Consider the following 7,468-nt stretch of genomic DNA (forward strand, 5'->3'; position numbering starts at 1 on the left):
GGGGGGGGGGCAGGATAGGACCAGCCCCTTCTGACTTTTGATACACTGTTACTAAATATATTGAGGAAAAAGCATCTTTAAGGCATAAGAATTTCCTGTGGTAATGGGCAGCCGGAGCAACCCTGCTTCCTCCTGCAGCAATAACATCTCTGGGAGCGGCGCTGGGCTCCATGGCTGGTTCCACCTGAGTTATATTTGAGTTCAGACCTGACCGCAGACAGAAATCACAGCAGCGGTTGGGAAAACTTTGATTTTAGCCTGCAACAGAGAACACCAAGAAAAGCTTTTCCCAGCAGAAAGGGTGTTTTGTGTGACCCGAGCCTTTTTTGTGCTGTGACTCCTTCAGTGCCTTGAGTCACGTGGGGTTTGGCCCAGCAGTTTTGTAAAGAAAACTGCAAACACCAGCTCCTTGCTCCCGGCCACCGCAAGGACAGCCAGGTCACAGAGGTGACACTGTCCCCCAGCTGAGGCTCCAACAATTTGCAGTTAGTCATCAAAACCGAAAATCCCGTGCCCTGCCTCAAGCCTGCCCTTGCTTTCCCTCCACCACTTGCACTAGCTCGCTGGGGCTCCCTACCGCTTCCTCCAAGCCCTGCTCCTCCCCAGCCAAGGGATGGGAAAGAAGAAACACCGACAAGGTTTTGAAACCAGTTCTTGCAAAAACTTTGTGGAAAAGGCAAGATATTAATCACAATTAACAAAAATCAAACCATTTCAAGGGTGGAAGCCACCAGACAGACCGCATCTCCTGGCTGGGCACAGAGCTGCGTTCCCACTGCTAACGCCATGCTGCTGACCCACCAAGCCCATGAGATCCCCTCTCCTGGCTGTCAAACTCTGCCCAAAACCACCTTCTTGTCAAGCCAGGTTCGCTCCCTCCCACGCTGGGCCTCATCTGCCCTGTGGGAGCCTGGCAAACCTTCCCCACCGGCAGCAATTGCCTTTACAGCCACGTATGACTGAGCATCCCCTTCTGATGCTAGTGGCAATGTGTAAAGCCCCAGCACATCCTGGGATCCCTGTCCCAGGGACACCTCCCAGCACTTCACAGGCTTTTGGAGGAAGATTGGCTTTTGCAGCCTGGGATGTCTTGGGCATGGATTACACTGGTATCTTGTTACTTGGGCACCTCATCTGCCCTTTATTTCCCTAAGCGACTATTCAGATCCTGTCTTGTCTGCCTGCATGGATTCCCATGGTAGGGACCATCCCTTCAACCCGTTCTCCCCCCATCAATGTGATACTGCAAAGCCCACAGCACGGCCAGGGTTACACATGGATCTAGGCAAGACCTATATAATTACACTCTCTTTACAGCTCCTCCTCATCGCAGGACAGCTTAAAACCCAGAGCAGGAAAATTACACCCCCCTCCTCATCCCTCCATGCATCTCCACACTGCATTTGCTCAGCCAGCTCCCCATCAGCCCAGCCCAGGAGCCATGGTGGATGGGGGCAGCCCCAGGAAGGGATTATGTGCAGCCCCAGACATGGGGAACGCATCAGACACAGGCAGCCTATGGGGGGATGAGGGATGGAAGTGTCCCTGGCCTGACCCACATGACTCATCTCCTGCCGCTGCACCTGGGGTCCCTCCTGGGGATGCTCACAGCAAAAGCCGTGGCCAAGCCCAGGCACACATGCTGGAGAGCTGCTCAGCCATGGTCCCAAAATAAGCAGGGACAAAACTGGCGGCATCCAGCCAAGTTGCACAGAGAAGGGCTTTTGAAATTATCCCACACATCAGATCCCTGCGGGCTCTCTGGAGCCAGCCAGGACCTGGCCAGCATCCTTGCATAGGCACCATCCCTCCCAGCACCCAAATATTCCCTGTAAAGGGCAGCTGCAGCAGCAGCATCTGTGCCAGGAGCGGAACGAGGCAGGGCAGAGCCGGGATGCTGGGCATGCTGCAGGTGAGACTGATCCTTGCCTAAAATCCGGAGCATTTTGCCCCACAGGAGCACTGAAGGCTCGGGACCATGCCCATGGCCATGGCCAGCAGAGAGCCAGAGCCCAGCCTGGATCCTGGCGTACCGTGGATCCTTGGAGGACACGGCCCAGGAGAGCAAGGACTTCGGTCTGATTTACACCCCATGTTGTGCCTAAATTCCCCTGCCACAGCAGCACCTGTGTATTTAGAGCATAGAGCACAAGAGATGGATCCTTGTGAGCATGCAAAGGAGTGGGAAGGGTTATCTACTTCCACCAGACGTCACCCTTGGTGTTCCCACAAGCTCACTGCACTGGTGTAGGTATCCTATGACTCATTTAACCCCATGGTAAAGCACTAACACAGCACAGTGTTGGTGCTTTACCCAAGCATTTCCCCTGTATCAGCCAGAGTTCCCAGCACTTACCCAGGAAAAGGCAAGAAGGCACCAGCAAAGCAAATGGGGCAGCAGGAACCCCTTTAAAAGCTCTCAGCCTCCAGCCATGCCGCACTGAGGCCTCAGGGTGGAAGAAGGTCCAGGAGATGGATCAGGGTCCTGCTGGTTCTGCAGCCTGGAGACCCTTCCAGCAATGTGACAGAGCCAGCCTCCCTTCGAGGATGCTCTGCTGTTCATTCCCAGGCCTGGGAGGGTATTTCTCCAGCATCCTCATTTCTCCAAGATGAAATCTTCACCTCCTCAGCACCCATTTATTTTCACACCTGAGGGCTCTTCCCATCAGGGCAAGGAGATGAAGACCTCAGCCATATCTCTCCATTCCCTGGGAGCTGCAAACACCCTGTGGAGACAACAATCTTCTCCCCAGTTTGATTTTCTTGCTGCTCTACCACTGGAAGGTGTGTGCTCTCCTCTCCAGTGGGGCTAATCCCACCAGGGGACTCAGCGACACCAAATCTTCATCCCAGGCGCACACTGGAAGAGGAGGATCAGTCCCAGCAGAAGCATTGTGCAACGCAGTCTGAAGCATCCCCAAACAGATCCAACCAAGCACAGCAGCGAGTTTCCCATTAAAGATGTTTTTCATTAAGTCAGTTTCTCATCGGCTTTCTTTGACATGACTTTGTTATCTCCCTGCTTGCCCTGGACATTGGTGCCATTCTGCCCTTTCCACCTTATTTCCATCATTCCCATGAAAATCCTCTGCCCAGTTTTCCAATTCCCACCCAGATCTGCCCTTGCTGCCCTGTCTCTGTTCCTCCCAGCCTGATGTATAAAACACGACTTGTGCAAAACCTTTCCATGTAGCAGCAAGCTCTGCTCCCGAAAGCAAAGCCCTGGGGAAAAGCTCTGGCTGAAGCTGGAGCCTCTGTAATCCCATCGGCTTCAGCCCCCCCAGCACAGCATGCTCAGGCAACGCTGTCCAAGTTGCACCGGGGTGGATCTGTTGGGCCTCAATGTCACCCAATTTATTTGTGTTGCTAAAATAAAGTACAAAATAAATTCTTCTGCTCAATCCTTGGTTTTAACTCTTGCCCTCCTGCAGCCCGGATAACGTTATGGGGCCAATGGCTGAAACAGTGACTGTGTGTCTGAGGGATGCTGCTGCCCAGGGACATGCAGGGGACATCCCCCCATGTCATGCCAGTATCTGCCCTCCTGCTGCCTGCGAGCGGCCAGTGAGACAGCCACTTTGGAGGGATTAAATTAGCAAAGACATCATTAGGGGTAACTGGACCGTTTACTGGTTGGGTGGCATGAAGGAAGATGAGCCTTCTATCTGTCCAGGAGGAGAGGGGTCACCAGCATCCCTCTCAGCTTGCAAGCTCTCTTTAAACCCCATTTACAGCTGGGAAAGCTATATGGATGTGTCAGTGATGCACTACACTTTCCCATTCGTATTTCAGTGCTTGCCTGATATTTGTCTCCCTCCAGCCCCAGATATGGATTAAAAAGGACACAATCATAAGCCATCAATGTCTTTAAAAAAACAGGATCCTAAAACCAGGGCTGGTTACATCTCTGCCCACTTCTAGCCAGGCAAGTGCCCTTCAGCATCAGGGAGCAGATAACCCTCAGACCACTGCTCCTCCAAAAAAAAACCCCAACCCCAAGGCTGGTTATAATTTAATCCCATTCCTGCAGTAGCTGCAAATCTGCATGGTGCTTGGGAAATGTCCTTTTTTTCCATGGAAAAGGGAGATGGAGGGCACTGTGGCCCAGCCCTGGGGAGGAAGGCGCGGGGAAGCGCAACCTCTTCCTCCGCATGATGCAAGACCTGCACTCCCCCCCCAGCATGTTCGCTTGGAGTAGAAACAGAGATTTATTTTAATGACTCATTAAAGCCTAATTGCATTCAGGCAGCAATACAGAGAGAGGAGCCTCCCACGTGAGGCAGTACTACAGTCAGGAGGGCTCTCAAAGCCTCCCCGAAAGCGCAAGGCAGACAGATTGTCTCTTTTTGGTGGGGCCAGACAGCAGGGCAGGTGCTGGCTCTGGAGCGGCGTTGCTTTGCAATTGGGATCCAAAAAACAACCCAGAAAAGTCTCTGTTCTTCTCTGCATTTGCCTCTATCTGCCCAACGTGACAGCTGCCACCAGCTGCTCACCCCTGAGCTCCAGGGAGGAGACGCAGCCTGCCCTGTAGGTTGGATGCCCATCTCCAGAGCCTCAGGCTGGTGGCTATTTCAGGGGCTGGCCATCTCATAGCCTTAAGGACACGTGGTTTTAACTCCCCTGTGTTTCTAAGGACCTCATAGTGGGAGCGGGGAGCTCAGCAGGGAGAGATTTCTGCGGGAGCCACCACAGGTCACCCCGGCAAAGAGCCGGACGTGGCACAGGGAAGAGACGAGCTGCCCCTCCCAACTCAGGGGCTCGCTGGGTTGGGGAGAACAAAGCAGTCATACTAAAAACCAGCCAGCTTGGAGGGGAACCAGCCAAACCCCCGCCACCTGCAGTCCAGGTACCCCCTTGCCACTGACACCACCCATGAGGAGCTCTGGGGTCTGCTTCCTCTGTTTTTTTGGGTGCCCCAGCTAGCTCTGCCCATGTACCTCGTCCTTCCCAAGGGGATACTGACCCAGTGGCAGCCACATCACCCATGAAGATGGGAGCTTACAGCCGCCCTGATGCCCAGGGATCCCCATTCCTGGGACCCACACTGGAAGCCCATCCTACCCTTCTCACCCACACAGCCATGGGTGGTCAATTGTTATCGACCTGCAGCTTTCTCCCCCTGGAAAGCTGCCCCATGCAAGGCATAGGAAAGCCATAGGAAAGCCATGTGTCCCCTTTCCTGCTTCACAATTCAGATGCCCGTGGTACCCACAACAATCCCGACCCTGTGCCATGGGAGGACAGCCCACCTGGGGACAACCACGCCACAGGGCAGGCACGGATCCCTAGCCACAGCTCTGCTTTCCAAGCCAAATGGCAATTCTCCCTCCAGGATAGCCCATCCAGCAGGGTCCTGGACTGTGGTCCATGGGCTGTGCAGACCGAGGGAAAGCTGGACCCATGTGCTGCTCTGGGCCAACGCAGGCTCATGGTCCTCGTCCTAACTGCACTGTTGGGGTAAATCCAAACAGAATCACTCCAGGATCAGGTCCAGGAGTGACTTTTCCATAAAGCCACAGGAAAATCTCACTCACGGTTGCTTTACAGGACCACTCACACTCCTTTTACCCACACAATACAACCAGGCACAGATGGATTGGCTCTGCAGAGCTGAACTCTTTGCCGGATTTCAGATCAGATTTTTTTTTCTAGTTGACTTATCACACAGTGGGGATACAGACTCATCCATCGCTCAAGGTGCTCCACCTTGCCCAGCCCACGCTGCCCAGACAGGCAGGAGTGGGGCTGGCTGGGATGGTCATGCACGCACCATCACACGCATCCAGCAAGCAGGAAAACCTGCCTCGAAGTCTCTTAATGTCTCTTGCAAATGAAGTGTGAAACACGCTTTCAAGAAAACAAGAGTAATGGAGCCTCAGTAAATATTTCATGGTGGTGGGAAAGCAGTGATGGGGAAGGTCGGGTGGGCAGAGATGCCAGAAGGGATCAGGGGCAGCAGGGATGGAGGTTGGAGGGGGAGAAGGGGGAGGCAGCCAGGGCAGGGAACAACGAAGAACACCACGGCCTGACCTTAATTCTGTTTGCTGCTTGCCCTGGGGGCTACCAGGTTTGAGGCATGCCCACAAAATGGACCCCAGAAAGGGGAGCAGGTCTTGAGTTCCTGTTCATGCCCGTGGCTAAGGTGGGTGATTCTGCTCCAGTCGGAAGCCAAGTTCCTCTGAATACCCTGTCCTAATGCTTCCCAGCAGGCTGGCAGACAGTGGCCTGGGTCTCCTGTTGGTCCGTGCACCCCAAATGCTCCCATGCAAAATGGCTGGAGAAGACTCAGTGTTTCTCTAGAGCGGAGCGTTTGCCGAGTGGATAATCCTCTGCACCTGATTTCCACCCTGTTAAGGATCTTTCGAGTCAGAGCAGAGCTGGGCCAGGCTGCCTAGCCTAAGCAGGGCTCCGGAGCTGGCTGTCCTCAGGCCTGCGGCTGGGCTGAAATCCAGCGCTTTGGAAAGAGAGGGGAGAGCATCTCACATCCCAGTGGAGACACTGCTGGAATGGGATTGGACTCACTGATCACCACAGTATTGGGAACAGCAGCCCACAGCCACTTTTTCCTCTTGGCTTTTCAACAGGTGAAAAAGCCCTTCCTAGGAAAAACTGTTCTCCCTGTCCCTGGCAAAGCCCAGGTTAGAGCCCATCGAATCCCATGGGGTGACACCAAACACCAACCAGCAGCCCCAGTACACCCAGTGCCCCGAAACAGCGACTCGGACTTGGATAAGCGAGGGGCCAGGCTGGAGGAGTGGAAAAAAAATCCCCCAGTAATACAAATCTCCGTTGGGGTGGAATATTCCACCGCACCTTTGAAAATCTCTCTGCTGGAGAAACAATCAATAGCACATAAACGAAATCCAGCTGAAAACACTAAATGTTTCCACATGCTCTTTTGGAGGGAATAAAATCCTCCAGGATAACCTTAGCAGAAAACGAAAGCCAGGCGAATAATTGGAGCACAGGTCTCCTTTAATTACTGCAGCACGGTGAGAGATAAAACAGAGATCCTTCAGAATAAACAAAAGGATTTGATTTCCTCCACTTCAGCAAAGGCAGCCACCATTTCCGCGGAGAGGTTTGCTAGCGAGGTTGGAAGATTTGTCGGGCCGTCATGTCCTTGCTGAATGGCAAAGCTTTGGGCTCCCACCAAAGGAGCAAGAGGCTGAACCCCAGGCTTGGGACTTTCAAAACTTTGCCTGGCTGCGAAGAAGTAGGGTTTAGGGACGGGCAAACGTAGTCCTACCCACCCCAGCAGCCACAAGAGTTAACAGTGACGAAAAGAACCAGCTCAACGCAAAGTTCGACCACGTAACCCTGAGAAAATAAGTCAGGACCTTCCGCGGAACCACAACCCCGGAGCTGCGCCAGGATGAGGCGGCAGTGCCGGGGCTCAGCGCGGCCCTGGGGCGCTGGGCGCGGGGGGCCGGCGCACCCCACCCTGCCCTCCCCACAGACCCCCACT

At 54.0% G+C, this 7,468-nt stretch overlaps 1 protein-coding gene across 2 annotated transcripts in view; it reads right to left on the minus strand.

The window, feature by feature from the left end:
- FAM163A (family with sequence similarity 163 member A) overlaps positions 1-7,468 on the minus strand; it is a 17,448-nt gene that overhangs the window by 8,502 nt on the left and 1,478 nt on the right. The gene's annotated exons all lie outside the window — the stretch shown is intronic.

This window comes from Athene cunicularia (assembly GCF_003259725.1).
Source record: "Athene cunicularia isolate RWA chromosome 8 unlocalized genomic scaffold, athCun1 chr8_part1, whole genome shotgun sequence".
Lineage (NCBI taxonomy): Eukaryota > Metazoa > Chordata > Aves > Strigiformes > Strigidae > Athene > Athene cunicularia.